Raw genomic sequence first — 23,157 nt, 5'->3', positions numbered from 1 at the left:
CTACAGGAAACACACCTTAAGGAGACCCAATGTGGAATCTAAATATTTTCCAAAAAATGTTCGCACACACTAACAAAGTGACATCAATTTCACCATAGTAGTAATGGTATAATAGGGACCAACTGGTCTTCTACTGCACCCAACCGAGCAGATGGACACCCAACTGGGAGTGTTCACATTTAAAAAAAATTAGTGGCAGGCACCAAAGTGGCATCAATTTTACAACAGTAGAAATATTATAATAGGGACCAACAGGTCTTCCACTACACCAACCAGCAGATGAGCACCCAAGCAGGACTGTTCACATTTCCATAAATTAGTGTTAACATCTCCAGCAGCAGAAGCTGCAGCAGCAACAGCAGGCACATAAGCCCCATTAAAGATATCAGTGACAGCAATTACGCAAGAACAACACAGCACACTAAAACTACAACATCCAGTAACAGAAGTTGTCAGTTGTCTTTGGATAGGACGTCACGTTGTTGGTTCACTAGTGCTTTCAGAAACATTCACACCTACCCCACATACACATTGAACACCAAGCCTAATCACCCTTCCACCATGACCTCTCTTTTTCCCAGTCATGTTGCTTAGATAGTGTGCTAGGAGCACACTATTAGAAACTAAAAATTAGATTGTTTACTCTGCACAAGCTCTGCACACAGCTGAATTTCAGCAGCACAAAATTAGAAGGTGAACTATGGCGTGATGAATCACGTTGCTCACAGAAGAAAGAATTGTTTCAGTGTGGATGAGGCCTGTATGACAAGGAAGATCTGCTCCAAAAAATTTCAAAGTGAGATGTACCCTACTTTATGATGTTAGTAGCAGATTTTTTGTGTAGATAAGGCCTGTATAACATTGACAACATTTTCCAAACATTTTCTATGTAAGATGAACCCTACTGTATTACGTTAGTAACAGATGAATTTTTGGGGGCATGTCAATGAGGCCTGTATAACATAGACTAGATGCTCAAAACAATTTCAAAGTGTAATCTCCCCATCTGTACCATGTTATTAAAAAAAAATATTTTTTGTGTGGATGAGGCCTGTATAATCTAGAAGATTGTCCGTGGCATTGGAATGTTCTCTTTCCTACAGTTGGTGCTGGTAAGGTTCAGGTTTGCCTGAGAAATATGGCCAACGTGTCGTTACATGAACCAATCAGGAAAAGGGCCATTAGGACGGTGGGAATAGGATTGGACAAAAGGATCAATAACAGGGAGGCTATGGGGGGTACGAAATCCAGGACCCAGCCTACAATGATTACTTGTTTACCCAAAACCAAATACCAGAGAGTGTTTGATGCTCGTCATAAGATAGATGTAACATGCACATCTCAAGCTAGGCATAAAAGATGCCTGTGAGAAATTGGATGCCAAAGATGCACATAATCTTAAAGATAGGATCAAAACATTTTCAAACTCAGATCTAGCCTGCTGTATCACGTTTGAAAAAAAAAAAACATACATTTTAATGTGCAACAGCTCTGCACACAGAACAATTTCAATGCCACTAAATGAAAAGGTTAGATTTAGCGGGCTGTATCACGCTTATCAACAGAAAAAATTAATCAAAAACAAGAAGTACTCTGGCACTAAAAAGCCCTGAAGCTGCTGATACCATGACAAGCACTGTGCCAACTATGTCCAAAACGCAAACATAAAAAAAGGAGTTGGCACATTGCGTTTTAGAAAAAATAAATATTTTAATGTGCGTGAGGTCTGGAGACATCTTCATATCACCGCCACAAAATGACAATATGGAATACAACATGCTGTATGATATTTTGCAACAGAAAAAATGTATATATTTTTTAATGTGCATGAGCTATGTGCTAGGGCTAGTGGAGAGCACCAAATAATTAGAGAAAAGGAATAAGGTGCGTTCGCAGCCCGGGGTCCACTGTGCAGAGATGGAACCTGCTGCTAAGCAATGACGGACTATATGGCGCTATAATGATGATACACACATGGGTTAGCTTCACCCTGTGTGAAAGAAGCGAACCCTGTTGCGTCACAGGGCCGCAGTACCGCATGTAACAAAAATGATAAAGTAGCACAAGAGTGCATGCGGTGCCGCACTGGCGGATGACACTAACCACCCAGACTTGGGTTTGGAAAGTGCGGTGATAGCGTACGGCACCGCACTGGCGGTCCACAGCAATAGATGCTTAGATTAGATGGAACAAAAATCTTGCCTGGGGGCACAGACTCTAGCGAAACCGAAGTCACAGTTCTCAGAAGGGACAATAAGCCAAGGCTCCTCCTCCTCCTCAGAAGACACTATGGAGCGAGAAAGAGCATCGGCACAAATGTTTTTCTCTCTGGAGAGAAAATGGAGAGTAAAATGGAACCAGGAGAAGAACAGGGACCATCTAGCCTGGCGAGAATTCATCCGCTGGGCCGCCTGTAAGTACACCAAGTTCTTGTGGTCTGTGAACACTTGGAAGGGAAAGCTAGGTGTCTCCACTCTGAGAAAGCCAACTTCATGGCTAGCAACTCCATGTCCCTGGTGGAATAATTCCTCTCCACTGGTGAAAAGGTCTTGGAGAAGAAGAAGCAAGGATACTTCCGACCTTGAGCATCCTTTTGGATGAGGACTGCTCCAGCACCAACGGATGAGGCATCCACCTCCATAATAAATGGCTTATCTACATCGGTGCGATGCAGGATGGGAGCGTTGGTGAAGTGTGACTTAATCGAGAGAAAGGCCTTGGAGACCTCCTCCGACCACAACTTGGGATTTGCACCCTTCGTGGTGAGGGCAACCAAGGGAGCTACCAAAGTTGAGAAGTGTGGAATGAACTGGCGATAGTAATAATTGAACCCCATAAAGCGCTGCACCACTTTAAGAGAATGGGGTTCTTGCCAGGCCATCACAGCCTGTAGCTTGGCAGGATCCATAGCCAATCCCTGGGCAGAGATGATATAGCCAAGGAAAGGCAAGGACTCCTGCTCAAACACACACTTCTCCAACTTGGTGTAGAGGAAGTTTGCCCCTAAGAGGTCGAAGACTTTGCGAACATCTCTCCAATGGGAGTCAATATCTGGAGAGTAGATGAGAATATCATCCAGATAGACTACGACCGAGGTGGTGAGCATTTCCCGGAAAATGTCATTCACAAAGTCTTGGAAAATGGCTGGGGCATTATAGGGCATCACCAGATATTCATAGTGCCCATTTCTGGTGTTAAAAGCCGTCTTCCATTCGTCCACCTCACTGATGCGAATCAGGTTGTAAGCACCCCGCAGATCTAACTTAGTAAATACCCTTGCTCCCCATAGCCTATCAAAAAGCACAGATATCAGGGGTAGTGGGTATTTATTCTTAATGGTGATGGCGTTAAGACCCCTGTAGTCTATGCATGGACGTAGTTCTCCATTCTTCTTCTGCACGAAGAAGAACCCATCCCCTGCTGGTGACACTGACTTCCTAATGAATCCTCTTGCCAGATTCTCTTGAATGTACTGGGACATTGCCTCCATCTCCGGGAGAGATAATGGATAGACTCGACCCCGGAGAGGCTCAGCACCAGGCAAGAGGTCAATAGGACAGTCATAGGGGCGGTGAGGTCGAAGGGTCTCCGCAGCCCTGTTGGAGAACACGTGCATAGGACTAATAGTGCTTGGGGAGAGAGGAAAGATCTGCGGGTACCTCTGTAGAAGCATCTTGAACGCACTCCCTCTGACATCTACCCTCACATGATTTACTCCATCCCCAAATTTTCCCTGTGGACCACTCTATATGACGAAAATGATAGCGAAGCCATGGTATCCCCAACAGGACCTCATCATTTCCCTCAGGAATGACTAATAGGGAGATAATCTCCTGATGTGATGGAGACATTGAAAGAGTGAATGGAATGGTCTGATGTGTAATCTGTGAGGGTAATGTCAACCCATTTACCACTCGAATGGTCACAGGTTTGGCAAGCATCACCAGGGGTATTGCGTGACGCTGGGCAAAAGCAAATTACATGAAATTACCTTCCGCCCCAGAGTCCAGGCAAAGCTCTACCATAAGAGTGGATGGGCCTATGGTAATTGTCCCCTTGGAGGACAATTTAGAGAAAAACGTCTCCGTGTCTAGTGTACCTCCTCCAACTGCCACTAGACGCCGACGTCCCCCCGACCGCTGAGAAAACTTGGAGGCAAGATGTCCTGACTGCCAGCAAACATGATAGACCATAAGTGCACGAGTGGACCGGGATTTAGATCCCGCACGCAACTCCTCTACGGCCTGATGTGACTCGGATGCCTGGACTGGAGATTCCTGAGGTTTTGCAAAGGTGGGAGCCAGCCAAAACCTCTGCCTACACTGGGCTTGCTCCATCCTTTGCTCGTGAAAACGAAGGTTGATGCGGGTTGACATAGCTATGAGCTCATCCAGTGTGGCGGGAATCTTCTGGTGGCCAAAGCGTCCTACACATGGTCAGCCAGCCCTCTCCAAAATACCGGGATAAGGGCTTTATCCGACCATTTCAGCTCAGACACTAATGTCCGGAAGTAGACGGCAAAATGGCTGACCATGGATGAACCCTGAGCCAATGCCAACAGTTGGAGCACCGTATCATGGGTGACTTGAGGTCCTAAAAAGACCTGTTTCAGAGTGCTCAAAAACTGAGGAGCACTCTGCACCACATGATCGTCACGCTCCCACAGCAGCATAGCCCACTCCAATGCCCTGTGCAACAGCAGAGAAATTATGAATCCCACCTTTACCCGCTCTGTGGGAAAACGTGCAGCCAGGAGCTCGAGGTGTATACCGCACTGGCTCACGAAACCCCTACAGGATTTACTGTCACCAAAGTATTTCTCTGGCAGCAGGAGGTGAGATAAGGTCGGGACAGAAATGGCAGTGGGTAAAGCTGCCGCAGCCACGCTAGCAGCCTGAACAGCTATTGCGGTAACATCCACCGCTGAGGTTGCATGCTCGAGAGCCACCAACCTGCCCTCCAGCAGCTGGATGTACCCCTGCAATCGCTGTTTGTCCGTCAAAACTTAGCCAGACCCTGGCGCTAGTATAATGTTAGGGCTAACGGAACGCACCAAATAATTAAAGAAAAGGAATAAGGTGCGTTTGCAGCCAGGGGTCCACCATGCAGAGATGGAACCTGCTGCTAAGCAATGATGGACTATATGGCGGTACAATGAGGATACACACATGGGTTAGCTTCACCCTGTGTGAAAGAAGAGAACCCAGTTGCATCACAGGGCCGCAGTACCACACGTAACAAAAATAATAAAGTAGCACGAGAGTGAATGCGGTGCCGCACTGGTGGATGCCACTAACCACCCAGACTTGGGTTTGGAAAGCGCAGTGATAGCGCAGTGATAGCGCATGGCGCCGCACCGGCGGTCACAGAAATAGATGCTGTCTGTGTACTTGCATTGGTAACAAGTCAGGCGCTAGATCACAATCATCCTCCTTACACGAGCATTCAAACACAAGAGAGGGAATGATTAAAGAGCGACTTTCACTCACAACACACAAGTAAACAAGTGTATACTAGCTCATGGCCATGCGGCCATGCGAACCTTTAATAGCTTCAGCAAGTTCAGGACCTTCCTAGAGGACCAATGAGATTTGCTACAGTAACTGAGCAACTTCAGGACCTTCCTAGAGGACCAATAGGAGCTACTGCAGTACCTTTGCATGTGACCCCAGACCTCCACTGAGAGATCTTCCTTTGGGCATGCTCAGAAGGGGAAAAATAGGTCTTAGTCCCAGAGACATCTGCTCGCTGCTGATCAGTACAGGCTACAATGGCAGAGCCTGGAAAGGCAGCAGTAACCCTTTGCACAGAATCAGACTGAGCGAGACTCTGGGACTGATGTCTCCGCCGAGCAAGCTCCACTGTGGCTGATGCAGAATGAGAGACCGCAGCAGACCTGGTTTGAGATTCCCTCTGTGCAGCAGTGGGAACTTGACTCCTAACACTATGCACACTGTTGAATTTCACTGCCACTAAATAACAAGGTGAGATATAGCATTGTGAATCACGTTATCAACTGTTCCCAAAAAATATTTCTTCATGCACAACAGCTCAAATCACAGAACAATGTCACCACAGCACTAAATGGCAAAGTGTGAAATGGCATGCTGTTTCACATTTAGCTAGTGAAAAAATAAGATTTAGAATGCTATACTCATGCAAGCAGCACAATATGAGAAGTGCACAACACACTTGTATGACGTGCCCTGCTAGTTTTGTCTGTGGACTTCAGTAATGGCAAAACAAAAGGCTGGAAGGTCAATTTCACAGCCACATTGGACAGTAGCTAGCTAAATTATCTGACTGAAAACAACTGCCTAGCTAACTAGGTAAAATCTTGCTGCTAACAGTGCCAGTGTCAGGAATAGCCTATCTGCACAGTTACAGTGTCAAAGTGGCGCGAAAACAAGATGTCTTCTCTATGGAGAAGGACATGTGAATTTAGCAGCCAATGACACAAGCCGTTGTGTCAGGACATTGTGGATGTTTCCTACACCCTGATTGGCTAGCAGCAATGTGCACACATAAAGGTAGGAAGAATAAAAATTATTGTTTACAAAAACGCCATGCCTCTGAGTTCTGCAAACCCACTCTCCTCATCAAACACGTGCTAAACACTCATGATACACCACCATTATCGTTGTGAAAGTGCTGAAAATACTTTGGTGGCAACACAAATTTTTCCACACTTTTTACCGAATGTTACTGATTTTTTCGAATTTAAAAAAATTTTGCTCATGTTTCCAATCACGAATCCAAATGTGCCATATTTGTGCTGAATTTATGTTTGGCGATTGATATGTGAACAAATTTGCTCATCATCACTAGTTACAAAGCTTTTCCAGGTGTTTTATGTTAATTAAAAAGAATAGATATAATTACTGGCGTTCAGCAAATGACTGACCCAAAGGTAAGATCTGTATAAAGAGCTGCTGGTGATTGAAGCAGGTTCTGTGTATACCTGCTAGAAAGCAAAGCCTAAAAAAACAAGAATATATCACCGCGCTACTCCATACATGTGTAAAGCCAAATTGTGAAGATGTTAAATATGCAAATGAAGAGAAACTTACTGCGGTTATGCCAAAAAGATGGATCTGATGAGTGGCAGTTTAGTGAGTTGATGATCCTTACAATTGGTGGGAGAGGGTATGATCTCCCCTATGAGAAGAAAAAAAAAGAGAGTTTTGCTGTCACCCACAAGACTTTTAATATGAACAGTAAAGAGTACTGATGTGTTCGTAGTTGTACTTACTGAATTGCCTTGAGGTGGTGCGTCCGCTAGAAGATCGATAGTGGTGGATAGTTGGTGGTGAATGCTTTAATAATGCGTGAATATGCTGTTATTCAGATGTGGATATAGTATCCTGTTAGGTTGCCCCTAGTAACAGCACAATAGGTATTCGTAGTGAATTGTCTGTATAAAATATGGTGGACTCAGTGGTTAATAATCCGTGGGAGGATCTAACAGGGTTTGATGGCAGTAACCTAGTGTGCTTAATCAGGTTTAAGGCGGTACTCACTGTGTTGATCCTGGGTGTGGGGACGACAAGTGGTGTGCCTGCGTCCAGGAGACTAACCACTGTGCTGCAGAGGGTCACCGCAGTCGGTGTGCGAGAACCGTTGCACTGGACGCCGACAATGATCACAGGTGCCCCGGTGGGAGAATCTATTTTGGGTAGAAAGCTCGATGGTTTCCAAGTTTGGAGAGTTCGGGAGCGGAGAATTTCCCTCATTAGTAGGTGAAACATAGGGAGGTTCTGACACTTGTGGGGATCTTCAAGAAAATAACAAAATCATAATCCGTCCCTCAGATAAAGGATGCGGGATAGTGGTGATGGACAGAGTAATGTACCACAACGAGTCACTAAGACTCCTGGATGACATCATCACATATACTAAAATCAATTCAGACCCCACTACACATTACTTAGCCAAATTAAATACACTAGCCAATTCCGGCAAATCATCAGGCATCCTTACTAAGAAAGAATTTCAATTTATCAATATTAAAACCCCAAGCATGGCAATTTTCTACCATATTCCCAAGATACACAAAAACACAACCAATCCTCCTGGCAGACCAATTATCTCCGGCATCAATTGCCTAACTGCCAATTTATCACGGTACGTGGATTCTCATTTACAAAAATGTATGCCTCTAATACCAGCATACCTCAAGGACACCAATCACACTTTACAAATTTGGGATAAAATTAAATGGGAACAAAATTTCATCTTAGGTACGCTTGACATGAAATCTCTATATACAGTCATCGACCATGGTAAAGGGTGTCAAGCAGAGGATTTCTACTTACATTTATTGAAGCCCTATAAATAACCGCAAATTGAATTCATCATAAAAAGTATTGCATTTATATTAAAGCACAACTATTTCAATTACGGCAACCAACATTACCTCCAAATGCACGGGACAACGATGGGTACGTGGTTCGCACCCAGCTATGCAAACATTTATGTAGGCAAGTGGGAACATGACCACATCTATGTAAGAGGTAAACTACATGCAGGACTAGTCCTGTGGAGTCGGTTTATAGATGACATTCTTTTAATTTGGAATGGCCCTTCGACTACCTTAAAATCTTTCATCTCCAACTTAAATAATAATGACTATGGGTTGGAATTTACACCCACCACTAGTAGAACTAATGTCAATTTCTTGGACCTATCCATCTACGTAGAGAACGATAGACTAGATACAAAATATTACCGCAAATATATTGATTCAAATAGTTTCATACACATAACCAGCTGTCATCTACCTATCTGGCTCACGTCAATCCCTAATGGACAATTCATGCGTATTAGACGCAATTGCACAAATAATGAAGATTACCTAATGGAAACTGACCAATTAATGGAAGAATTCACAGCAAAAGGGTATGATCCATTGGCTCTAAAGAAATCTAGGCTAGAGATTACCAACATCACCAGAGAATCCATGATACACAAAACTGGAGTAAACCCCAGCTTCCCCACCCTACAAGATCAAATATCCAGACTACCAATCATAACTCAGTTTCATTCTAATTATAGAAAATTCAGAAATATAATTTACAAACATTGGCCAATCCTGCAGGGTGACAAGTATATTGGTAACCTATCACCACACCAACCCAAATTTGTATATACTAAAGCTCAGAATTTGTGTTTAATACTTGCTTCAACAACAAAATCATTAACCACAAATAAAAACCAAAATACCAAACAACCATTACCTAAAACTGCGGGCTTTATATCATGCGGCAAATGCCTGTGTTGCCAGCGCACTAAATGTGGCAGGAAAACCCATACTTCCTTTAAAAATGCGGATGGCACTCACCAATACCAAATCAGGTCAGCTATTACTTGTGAATCTTCGGGGGTTATCTACATCCTGATATGCCCATGCAACAATATCTATGTGGGTCACACTAAAAGACGGCTGAGGGTCCGCATTTAGCAATTTTTAGATATCAGGAAAGGGTTCAGAGGTCATCCTCTTTGGTGACATTTTCATGAAAACCACAATAAATCTTGTTCAGGGATCATTTTTTATGGCATCCAACTAGTCCCTCCAAATTGGAGGGGGGGCGACTACATTAAACTAATGTTTAGGGCAAAATCCAAATGGATTTTCACTCTAGACACCCTGGCACCTAAAGGATTAAATCAGGAAATAGAGCTTTATGCATTTTAACAAAGCAATGCTAGAATTATATGAATGTTTTTTGTTTTTTTCTTTTTGCACCAGAATTGGAATGCAAACAGATGCATATCCCCCCATTTTTTCGATGTAAGAACATATATTCTAACATACATCTGCTCTTTAGATAGCTCTCTCTCCCACGCTCAGATATCATATACCATGCATTATATGTACCATTCAAAAGCACCATAACTCTGGGGCATCACTAACCTAGATATCTGGGGACCATGAATATATTCATTTTTAATTTCGTATATAATCCTCCAAGGAGAATCAATATATATTGCCTATAATGGAAATTACTGGATTCTGTCATTCTCTTAATATTGCAATACAGCGTTGGGACCAAAGAGAAACCCTCCCAAAGCCCCCTGTATATGCACATGATATTAATCTAATACATTTTGCTATATATTTTAGCATCCTATTTTTTACGCATGTAAATACACACATAGAATCATTATTTATTTTTACACTGTCTAATGACAGCTTTCCATTTTAATTTTTTCTTTTAATAATATGCTGCAACATGTTTTTACACATTTTTATCCCAAACAAATAACGTTTTTGATTTTATACTGCCCAGTTTATTTGGACAACTCTAAACAAGCACCATATTTATCACTCCAATCAGTCGGCTAACTTTTCTTTATTTACCTAGAATTAACAGAAAAACGGCTCGCACATCCTAACCAGTGTGAATAGGTGCATACCAGGAGCAGCTACCTCCATACATAAATATACAAAAAACGTTGCACTCTATCGTGCCAAAGCATGTCTAATATGGAATACATGAAATTTGAATAGCAAAATGGCTTTTGAACATTAGAAAAATATTTAAGAGACGCTTTGCACAGAATTTGATATCATCAAATAGTGTGAGCCCATCAACTTCGTCAAAGTGGTCTCAGACTGATGGGTCCCTGACCTCCCTGTCCAAATGTGAACACTTACCAAAGGCCAATATCTGTATGCCTGGGTGAATGTGAACACCTCTATTCAGCAAAGCCTACATATGAGTTAGCCGGGACCAAGTGTGATGAGATGCAATTAAAAACCACATGGTGATGGGAGGAGTGCACAGCCAGTAAGCTAACATGGAATTAACAGAAAAACGGCTCGCACATCCTAACCAGTGTGAATAGGTGCATACCAGGAGCAGCTACCTCCATACATAAATATACAAAAAAGGTTGCACTCTATCGTGCCAAAGCATGTCTAATATGGAATACATGAAATTTGAATAGCAAAATGGCTTTTGAACATTAGAAAAATATTTAAGAGACGCTTTGCACAGAATTTGATATAAATCAAATAGTGTGAGCCCATCAACTTCGTCAAAGTGGTCTCAGACTGATGGGTCCCTGACCTCCCTGTCCAAATGTGAACACTTACCAAAGGCCAATATCTGTATGCCTGGGTGAATGTGAACACCTCTATTCAGCAAAGCCTACATATGAGTTAGCCGGGACCAAGTGTGATGAGATGCAATTAAAAACCACATGGTGATGGGAGGAGTGCACAGCCAGTAAGCTAACATGGAGTTAACAGAAAAACGGCTTGCACATCCTAACCAGTGTGAATAGGTGCATACCAGGAGCAGCTACCTCCATACATAAATATACAAAAAAGGTTGCACTCTATCGTGCCAAAGCATGTCTAATATGGAATACATGAAATTTGAATAGCAAAATGGCTTTTGAACATTAGAAAAATACTTAAGAGACGCTTTGCACAGAATTTGATATATAAAGTGTTCACATTTGGACAGGGAGGTCAGGGACCCATCAGTCTGAGACCACTTTGACGAAGTTGATGGGCTCACACTATTTGATTGATATCAAATTCTGTGCAAAGCGTCTCTTAAATATTTTTCTAATGTTCAAAAGCCATTTTGCTATTCAAATTTCATGTATTCCATATTAGACATGCTTTGGCACGATAGAGTGCAACCTTTTTTGTATATTTATGTATGGAGGTAGCTGCTCCTGGTATGCACCTATTCACACTTGTTAGGATGTGCGAGCCGTTTTTCTGTTAATTCCATGTTAGCTTACTGGCTGTGCACTCCTCCCCCCATCACCATGTGGTTTTTAATTGCATCTCATCACACTTGGTCCCGGCTAACTCATATGTAGGCTTTGCTGAATAGAGGTGTTCACATTCACCCAGGCATACAGATATTGGCCTTTGGTAAGTGTTCACATTTGGACAGGGAGGTCAGGGACCCATCAGTCTGAGACCACTTTGACGAAGTTGATGGGCTCACACTATTTGATTTATATCAAATTCTGTGCAAAGCGTCTCTTAAATATTTTTCTAATGTTCAAAAGCCATTTTGCTATTCAAATTTCATGTATTCCATATTAGACATGCTTTGGCACGATAGAGTCAAACCTTTTTTGTATATGTATGGAGGTAGCTGCTCCTGGTATGCACCTATTCACACTGGTTAGGATGTGCGAGCCGTTTTTCTGTTAATTCCATGTTAGCTTACTGGCTGTGCACTCCTCCCATCACCATGTGGTTTTTAATTGCATCTCATCACACTTGGTCCCGGCTAACTCATATGTAGGCTTTGCTGAATAGAGGTGTTCACATTCACCCAGGCATACAGATATTGGCCTTTGGTAAGTGTTCACATTTGGACAGGGAGGTCAGGGACCCATCAGTCTGAGACCACTTTGACGAAGTTGATGGGCTCACACTATTTGATTTATATCAAATTCTGTGCAAAGCGTCTCTTAAATATTTTTCTAATGTTCAAAAGCCATTTTGCTATTCAAATTTCATGTATTCCATATTAGACATGCTTTGGCACGATAGAGTGCAACCTTTTTTGTATATTTATGTATGGAGGTAGCTGCTCCTGGTATGCACCTATTCACACTGGTTAGGATGTGCGAGCCGTTTTTTTTGTTAATTCCATGTTAGCTTACTGGCTGTGCACTCCTCCCATCACCATGTGGTTTTTAATTGCATCTCATCACACTTGGTCCCGGCTAACTCATATGTAGGCTTTGCTGAATAGAGGTGTTCACATTCACCCAGGCATACAGATATTGGCCTTTGGTAAGTGTTCACATTTGGACAGGGAGGTCAGGGACCCATCAGTCTGAGACCACTTTGACGAAGTTGATGGGCTCACACTATTTGATTTATATCAAATTCTGTGCAAAGCATCTCTTAAATATTTTTCTAATGTTCAAAAGCCATTTTGCTATTCAAATTTCATGTATTCCATATTAGACATGCTTTGGCACGATAGAGTGCAACCTTTTTTGTATATTTATGTATGGAGGTAGCTGCTCCTGGTATGCACCTATTCACACTGGTTAGGATGTGCGAGCCGTTTTTCTGTTAATTCCATGTTAGCTTACTGGCTGTGCACTCCTCCCATCACCATGTGGTTTTTAATTGCATCTCATCACACTTGGTCCCGGCTAACTCATATGTAGGCTTTGCTGAATAGAGGTGTTCACATTCACCCAGGCATACAGATATTGGCCTTTGGTAAGTGTTCACATTTGGACAGGGAGGTCAGGGACCCATCAGTCTGAGACCACTTTGATAAAGTTGATGGGCTCACACTATTTGATTTATATCAAATTCTGTGTAAAGCGTCTCTTAAATATTTTTCTAATGTTCAAAAGCCATTTTGCTATTCAAATTTCATGTATTCCATATTAGACATGCTTTGGCACGATAGAGTGCAACGTTTTTTGTATATTTATGTATGGAGGTAGCTGCTCCTGGTATGCACCTATTCACACTGGTTAGGATGTGCGAGCCGTTTTTCTGTTAATTCCATGTTAGCTTACTGGCTGTGCACTCCTCCCATCACCATGTGGTTTTTAATTGCATCTCATCACACTTGGTCCCGGCTAACTCATATGTAGGCTTTGCTGAATAGAGGTGTTCACATTCACCCAGGCATACAGATATTGGCCTTTGGTAAGTGTTCACATTTGGACAGGGAGGTCAGGGACCCATCAGTCTGAGACCACTTTGACGAAGTTGATGGGCTCACACTATTTGATTTATATCAAATTCTGTGCAAAGCGTCTCTTAAATATTTTTCTAATGTTCAAAAGCCATTTTGCTATTCAAATTTCATGTATTCCATATTAGACATGCTTTGGCACGATAGAGTGCAACCTTTTTTGTATATTTATGTATGGAGGTAGCTGCTCCTGGTATGCACCTATTCACACTGGTTAGGATGTGCGAGCCATTTTTCTGTTAATTCCATGTTAGCTTACTGGCTGTGCACTCCTCCCATCACCGTGTGGTTTTTAATTGCATCTCATCACACTTGGTCCCGGCTAACTCATATGTAGGCTTTGCTGAATAGAGGTGTTCACATTCACCCAGGCATACAGATATTGGCCTTTGGTAAGTGTTCACATTTGGACAGGGAGGTCAGGGACCCATCAGTCTGAGACCACTTTGACAAAGTTGATGGGCTCACACTATTTGATTTATATCAAATTCTGTGTAAAGCGTCTCTTAAATATTTTTCTAATGTTCAAAAGCCATTTTGCTATTCAAATTTCATGTATTCCATATTAGACATGCTTTGGCACGATAGAGTGCAACGTTTTTTGTATATTTATGTATGGAGGTAGCTGCTCCTGGTATGCACCTATTCACACTGGTTAGGATGTGCGAGCCGTTTTTCTGTTAATTCCATGTTAGCTTACTGGCTGTGCACTCCTCCCATCACCATGTGGTTTTTAATTGCATCTCATCACACTTGGTCCCGGCTAACTCATATGTAGGCTTTGCTGAATAGAGGTGTTCACATTCACCCAGGCATACAGATATTGGCCTTTGGTAAGTGTTCACATTTGGACAGGGAGGTCAGGGACCCATCAGTCTGAGACCACTTTGACGAAGTTGATGGGCTCACACTATTTGATTTATATCAAATTCTGTGCAAAGCGTCTCTTAAATATTTTTCTAATGTTCAAAAGCCATTTTGCTATTCAAATTTCATGTATTCCATATTAGACATGCTTTGGCACGATAGAGTGCAACCTTTTTTGTATATTTATGTATGGAGGTAGCTGCTCCTGGTATGCACCTATTCACACTGGTTAGGATGTGCGAGCCATTTTTCTGTTAATCCCATGTTAGCTTACTGGCTGTGCACTCCTCCCATCACCATGTGGTTTTTAATTGCATCTCATCACACTTGGTCCCGGCTAACTCATATGTAGGCTTTGCTGAATAGAGGTGTTCACATTCACCCAGGCATACAGATATTGGCCTTTGGTAAGTGTTCACATTTGGACAGGGAGGTCAGGGACCCATCAGTCTGAGACCACTTTGACGAAGTTGATGGGCTCACACTATTTGATTTATATCAAATTCTGTGCAAAGCGTCTCTTAAATATTTTTCTAATGTTCAAAAGCCATTTTGCTATTCAAATTTCATGTATTCCATATTAGACATGCTTTGGCACGATAGAGTGCAACCTTTTTTGTATATTTTCTTTATTTACCCTCATTGATCATTGATTGAACTCCAAACACTTCATACCAACTAACCGCAGCTGTGCTCGGAAAAGGGAAAGGAGAAGGAAAAAAAAAAAAGTTGACCCTGAATCTATTTAAGGACAATGTAAGTCGTAGGCAGCAACTACCCTGATGAAGAGGGCTGCTGTCCCTCGAAACGCGTTGGTTTCTTGTTCCTTCTGCGCACCCGTCCTTCTCCCAATCGGTGACGTCACTCTGAAACCCCGCCCATCCCATTTCCGCCACATACACAGCGTGCTTCCGGCCAGGGCACCTGTGATCATTGTTGGCGTCCAGTGCAGCGGTTCCCGCACACCGACTGCGGTGACCCTCTGCAGCACAGCAGTTAGTCTTCCGGACGCAAGAACACCACTTGACGTCCCCACACCCAGGATCAACACAGTGAGTACCGCCTTAAACCTGATTAAGCACTCTAGGTTACTGCTATCAAACCCTGTTAGATCCTCCCACGGACTATTAACCACTGAGTCCACCATATTTTATACAGACAATTCACTACGAATACCTATTGTGCTGTTACTAGGGGCAACCTATCAGGATACTATCCACATCTAAATAACAGCATATTCACGCATTATTAAAGGATTTACCACCAACTATTCACCACTATCGATCTTCTAACGGTCACACCACCTCAAGGCAATTCAGTAAGTACAACTGCAAATACATCTGTACTCTTTACTGTTCATATTAAAAAAACTCCCTTTTTTTTTTCTCTCATAGGGGAGATCATACCCTCTCCCACCAATTATTGGGATCATCACCTCACTAAAGTAAGTGCCACTCATCAGATCCGTCCTTTTGGCATAACCACAGTAAGTTTCTCTTCATTTGCATATTTAACTATTTAACATCTTCACAATTCGGCTTTACACATGTATGGAGTAGTGCGGTGATATATTCTTGTTTTATGTTAATTATTCTAACTTACTGAGATAATGACTTTTGGGTTTTCATTGGCTGTAAGCCATAATCATCATTAACAGAAATAAACACTTGAAATAGATCATTCTGTTTGTAATGACTCTATATACAGTGGGAAAAAAAGTATTTAGTCAGTGACCAATTGTGCAAGTTTTCCCACTTAAAAAGATGAGAGAGGCCTGTAATTGACATCATAGATAGACCACAACTATGAGAGTCAAAATGAGAAAACAAATCCAGAAAATCACCTTGTCTGATTTGGCAAGATTTATTTGCAAGGTGATTTTCTGGCTTTGTTTTCTTATTTTAACTCTCATAGTTGTGGTCTACCTATGATGTCAATTACAGGTCTCTCTCTTCTTTTTAAGTGGGAGAACTTGTGGAACGCCCACCAGGACCATGGGGTACCCGGTACCGGGTCCAGTATTCACAGGGGATGTCACGGTGGGGGCAACCCGGTCAATGGGCCTGGGCCTGTTAAAGAGAATGTTCTTAAAGGGGTTTTGAATAAAGTTCGTGTTCGTGATGCCACATGTGGTATTCGGTCAGTGGAGACCGATGCTGCTTAAAGATGGTCCTCTGGGGTGATGTTATGGCAGCTGAGATGGTATAACTTCCCACAGGTGAAGTATGTCACCAGGGCTCCCGGTGTATAGATGACGATGGTGAGTGGTGCAGTAGAGAATGGAGGACACATGTTTGCAGTCTATTTACCTGGTTTACTGAAGTCTTCAGGCAGCCACAGTCCAGGGAACCAGATCACAGGTACAGGCAGGGTCCGGCCGGCTTGGAAGCAAATTCAGAGTCCCCTTTTACCAGGTGGAGTTAAAAGCCATACTGATAGGGAATTTAGATTGCAAGCCCCAATGGGGACAGCGATGTTAATGTGTGCAAACTGTAAAGCACTGCGGAATATGTTAGCGCTATATAAAAATAAAGATTATTATTATTATAAAGCCTTCCTCATAGTGCGGTGGTGTTGAAGTCCCTTACTGTCTATGGCTTCTGATAAGGTCCTCACAGTTCTCTCTGTCCTTGAAAAAGGTGGGACACAAACCCGTATAGCAGGTGACTCGAGCCTGTTTACAGGGTTTCTATCATGTGCCACTGTGCCTCCTGGGTATTAGGGCAGACAGGTGATGTATAATCCAGCTGTCCTGCTGGTTTTTGCTGTAAAGGTACCTTCACATTAAGCGACGCTGCAGCGATAGCGACAACGATGCCGATCGCAGCAGCGTCGCTGTTTGATCGCTGGAGAGCTGTCACACAGACCGCTCTCCAGCGACCAATGATGCCGAGGCCCCCGGGTAATTGGGGTAAACATCGGGTTGCTAAGCGCAGGGCCGCGCTTAGTAACCCGATGTTTACCCTGGTTACCAGCATAAAATGTAAAAAAAACAAACAGTACATACTTACATTCGCGTCCCCCGGCGTCCGCTTCCTGCACTGACTGAGCGCCGGCCCTAACAGCAGAGCGGTGATGTCACCGCTGTGCTGTACTTTCACTTTCACTTTACGGCGCTCAGTCAGTGTGGGAAGCGGACGCCGGGGGATGCGAAGGTGAGTATGTACTGTTTGTTTTTTTTACATTTTACACTGGTAACCAGGGTAAACATCGGGTTACTAAGCGCGGCCCTGCGCTTAGTAACCCAATGTTTACCCTGGTTACCAGTGTAAAACATCGCTGGTATCGTTGCTTTTGGTGTCAAACATGACGATACACGCCGGTCTGACGACCAAATAAAGTTCTGAACTTTGTTCACCGACCAGCGATATCACAGCAGGATCCTGATCGCTGCTGCGTGTCAAACTAAACGATATCGCTAGCCAGGACGCTGCAACGTCACGGATCGCTAGCGATATCGTTTAGTGTGAAGGTACCTTAAGTCTTAGAGTCCCTCACAACCTCGTTCTTCCGACTACCGGCAATCTGCACTTGCCAGGGAGGTAGCTAATTCAATGCTCTGCTCCCCTGGTGTCACTCTCCTGTGCTTCGCTCTCCTGCATGCTCACTAAACAATATTCTTCCTTTCGTACTCTTTCTCCAGGAGCTATAGCAACTCCGGCTACACAGCTTCTTCAGTCCTTCCGACTCTCAATGTCTGACTGCTCTCTTCTCTGTCCTCAGACCGACTGCTCCAGTCATCTGTCCGGCACTATCTGACTAACTTTCCCTCCAAACCACTATATATATATATATATATATATATATATATATATATATATATATATATATATATATATATATATATACACAGTATATAGGAGCGGGATTTGGATGTTTCGCCCCTTAGCAGTTCGCCCCCAGCAGATTGCCCCCAGCAGTTCGCTCCCAGCAGTTCGCCCCTGGGTACATTTCGCCCCCGAACATTTTGTCCCCAGCATTTGGCCCCCAGGATGTTTGACACCCGCACATTTCACCCTTGCTCATTTCGCCCCAGCAGTTCACCCCCAGCAGTTCACCCCCAGCAGTTTGCCCCCGCACATTTCGTCCCCAGCATTTGGCCCCCAGGATGTTTCACCGCTGCACATTTCACTCCTGCACATTTCTCCCCCAGCAGTCCGCCCCCTGCAGTTTGCCCCTGGGTACATTTCGCCCCTGCACATTTCATCCCCAGCATTTGGCCCCCGGATGTTTTGCCCCCAGCAGTTCGCCCCCGGATGTTTGTACCCTTGTGATTTATGAATTCCCGTCCGTCATCAATGTTTCACCCCCACAGTTCGCCCCCGGTAGTTCGCCCCCGGATGTTTGTACCCTTGTGGTTTATGAATTCCTGTCCGTCATCAATGTTTCGCCCCCAGCAGAATGCCCCTGGCAGTTTCCCCTGGATGTTTGTACCCTTGTGGTTCATGAATTCCCGTCCATCATCAATGTTTCGCCCCCAGCAGTTCACCCCCGGCAGTTTGCCCCCGGATGTTTGTACCCTTGTGGTACTTGAATTCCTGTCCATCATCAATGTTTCGCCACTGGCAGTTCGTCCACCAGATGTTTGTACCCTTGTGGTTCATGAATTCTTGTCCGTCATCAATGTTTAGTCCCCAGCAATTCACCCCCGGCAGTTCACCCACCGGATGTTTGTACCCTTGTGGTACTTGAATTCCTGTCCGTCATCAATGTTTCGCCACTGGCAGTTCGTCCACCAGATATTTGTACCCTTGTGGTTCATGAATTCCTGTCTATCATCAATTTTTCACCCCCAGCAGTTTGCCCCTGGCAGTTCGCCCCCGGATGTTTGTACCCTTATGATTTATGAATTCCTGTCCGTCATCAATGTTTCACCCCCACAGTTCGCCCCCGGTAGTTCGCCCCCAGATGTTTGTACCCTTGTGGTTCATGAAATCCTGTCCGTTATCAATGTTTCGCCCCCAGCAGTTCACCCCCGGCAGTTTGCCCCCGGATGTTTGTACCCTTGTGGTTCATGAATTCCTGTCCATCATCAATGTTTCACCCCCAGCAGTTCACCCCCGGCAGTTTGCCCCCGGATGTTTGTACCCTTGTGGTTCATGAATTCCTGTCCATCATCAATGTTTCGCCCCCAGCAGAATGCCCCTGGCAGTTTGCCCCTGGATGTTTGTACCGTTGTGGTTCATGAATTCCTGTCCATCATCAATGTTTCGCCCCCAGCAGTTCACCCCCGGCAGTTTGCCCCCGGATGTTTGTACCCTTGTGGTTCATGAATTCCTGTCTATCATCAATTTTTCACCCCCAGCAGTTTGCCCCTGGCAGTTCACCCCCGGATGTTTGTACCCTTGTGATTTATGAATTCCTGTCCGTCATCAATGTTTCACCCCCACAGTTCGCCCCCGGTAGTTCGCCGCCAGATGTTTGTACCCTTGTGGTTCATGAAATCCTGTCCGTTATCAATGTTTCGCCCCCAGCAGTTCACCCCCGGCAGTTTGCCCCCGGATGTTTGTACCCTTGTGGTTCATGAATTCCTGTCCATCATCAATGTTTCGCCCCCAGCAGAATGCCCCTGGCAGTTTGCCCCTGGATGTTTGTACCGTTGTGGTTCATGAATTCCTGTCCATCATCAATGTTTCGCCCCCAGCAGTTCACCCCCGGCAGTTTGCCCCCGGATGTTTGTACCCTTGTGGTTCATGAATTCCTGTCTATCATCAATTTTTCACCCCCAGCAGTTTGCCCCTGGCAGTTCGCCCCCGGATGTTTGTACCCTTGTAATTCATGAATTCCCGTCCGTCATCAATGTTTCGCCCCCAGCAATTCGCCCCCGGCAGTTCGCCCCCAGATGTTTGTACCCTTGTGGTTCTTGAATTCCTGTCCATCATCAATGTTTTGCCCCCAGCAGAACGCCCCCGGCAGTTTACCCCCGGATGTTTGTACCCTTGTGGTACTTGCATTCCTGTCCGTCATCAATGTTTTGCCACTGGCAGTTCGTCCACCAGATGTTTGTACCCTTGTGGTTCATGAATTCCTGTCCGTCATCAATGTTTAGTCCCCAGCAATTTACCCCCGGCAGTTCACCAACCGGATGTTTGTACCCTTGTGGTACTTGAATTCCTGTCTGTCATTAATGTTTCGCCCCCGGCAGTTCGTCCCCAGATGTTTGTACCCTTGTGGTTCATGAGTTCCTGTCCATCATCAATTGTTTGCCCCCAGCAGTTCACCCCCGGCAGTTCACCCCTGGATGTTTGTACCCTTGTGGTTCATGAATTCCCATCCATCATCAGTGTTTTGCCCCCGGATGTTTGTACCCTGTTTTGCCTCCAGAATTCTGTGTTTGGATGTTTTGCTAGTTTGTCCTTGTGGTTCATGAATTCCCGTCCATCATCAATCCACATGCCACAAAAGTACTGTACAGAGTGCTGCACTTTTGTGACATGTTAGGCTACTTTCACACTAGCCTCGGTATGAGGCCGTCGCGCTGCATCGGCCCGACGTACCGACGCATACTGTGCAAAAAATACCCGACGTGGGCAGCAGAAGCAGTCTTAAGACGCTTCCGCTGCCCCATTGCAAGGTCCGGGGAGGAGGAGGCGGAGTTTTGGCTGCACATGTCGAAAATGGCGGTCCCGACGCGCAAAAAAACGTTACATGTAACGTCGGTTGTGACGTGTGGCACTGCATCGCTGCAGTGCACGACACTAGTGTGAAAGTAGCCTTAAATCAACTGTTTCCATCTGTTAACCTCACAACTGATTGCATTATAGTGTCAGTCCATTTTGCCCGCAAATTTAACAAGACATTTTCCAAAACTTTTCTAAAACGTTTTTGTGTTACAAAAACATAACACAAAAAAAATAAACGCATTAAAAAAATGTAGTGTGAATGAGTCTTGATTTAGGTGGGGAATGTAAACCACTCTAAAATCAAAAGATTTTATGAATTTTTATCTGACCCAACACTGACCTGCTTGTTTGCAAGTTTTGCTGCAGATGTAACAATTTTCATGTCAGGTTTTCTCCTGCAAGTTACCTTAGACTAGCTCTTATTCCATCTTTACATCAGAATATAGCAGTGTCTAAAATCTCTACAAAGAGAGAGGTGTACTAGCACAAAAAAATCAGTCAGTTTCCACAGCAATTCACTTTCTACAAGTATGAATTCAGTTCTATCCAAACGTGGGAAGAAGAAGTTGGTCTACGAGAATCACATTTACTTATTTCCAAACAAACGGCTGACGATGTCCATTCCATCTGGGTGTGTGAAAAATGGTCGACTTGCAAGGGACGTGTTTGGACCAATGAAGCGGTGAAAGTAACCAATCCCCACAACCATGCAGCACAAGAAGCAAGACCTGAAGCAATCCTACTTGTCAATGAGGCGGTCACCAGGGCAAGGACAACACAGGAGACACCACAACAGATTCTCACAGAAGTCATTTCTAGAGCCCATTCTAATGTTGTAGCAACTCTCCCAAAGAAAGCATCACTGAAGAGAACAATACGATTATCAAGGAAACTTAGCAATATTCTAAGGTTGCCCCAAACCCTTGATCAACTTGTTATTCCCCAGGAGTTCCAGGGGATCAATATTGATGGCATCCAGCCGCAGTTCCTTCTGCATGACTCTGGTAAGCATTTAACATTTCCATTATGCAGAATTATTGCAAAGTTTATATTGCACAAATGTGAAAAATTATATATTACAAAGAGCTGATATAGAATACTATGTGATTTTTTTGCCTTAAAGGGAAACTTTGAGGATAGTATAATGTAGGATGAGACCCACTGATTCCCACTATGCCTCACTTGTTTAGTTGCAGTTTAATTCTCTGCTCAGCTTCAAAGTAGAAGTCCTGACTTTAAGATACAGCCATTGTCAATCACAGGCAGAGGACAAGGTTGTCGAATAAAACCCGCATCACTAGATGTTAATTTTAGTGTAGAATTTTCTGCTATAAATTAGCTGCATATTGTCTGCTGTAACTACTTAGTGCTTGTGAATAGACCTTAAAGGGAACCAGTCACCCAATTTTTCACCTATAAGCTGTGGCCACCGGCATCAGGGGCTTATCTACAGCATTCTATAATGCTGTAGATAAGCCCTCGATGTATCCTGAAAGATGAGAAAAAGAGGTTAGATTATACTCACCCAGGGGCGGTCCCAGTTCTGTTCTGGTCCGATGAGTGTCCGGTCTGGGGCCTACCATCTTCTTACAATGACGTCTTCTTCTTGTCTTCACGCTGCGACTCTGGCGCAGGCGTACTATTCCTGCCCTGTTGAGGGCAGAGCAAAGTACTGCAGTGCACAGCGCCTGGAAAGGTCAGAGAGGCCCGGCGCCTGCGCACTGCAGTACAATCTCTATCTACTGGCCCAAAGTAAAGAGTGGTTTGCTGATGGCATTTTTTCCACTACACTATCCCTGTTCAAGCAACTTTATACAAATCATGTAGTCCACAGCGGCCTTGTTGTTCCTGTAGTGTACGCCTTACTGATGGATAAGAGCCGTTCAATGTACCAGAGATTGCTAAAAGAGCTGAAGAACATGAAACCTGGACTGCAACCACACAACCTGATGTTGGAT

The sequence above is a fragment of the Ranitomeya variabilis genome, chromosome 6 (genome assembly GCF_051348905.1).
Source record: "Ranitomeya variabilis isolate aRanVar5 chromosome 6, aRanVar5.hap1, whole genome shotgun sequence".
Taxonomy (NCBI): Eukaryota; Metazoa; Chordata; class Amphibia; order Anura; family Dendrobatidae; genus Ranitomeya; species Ranitomeya variabilis.
Note: the sequence above shows the minus strand (reverse complement) of the source record.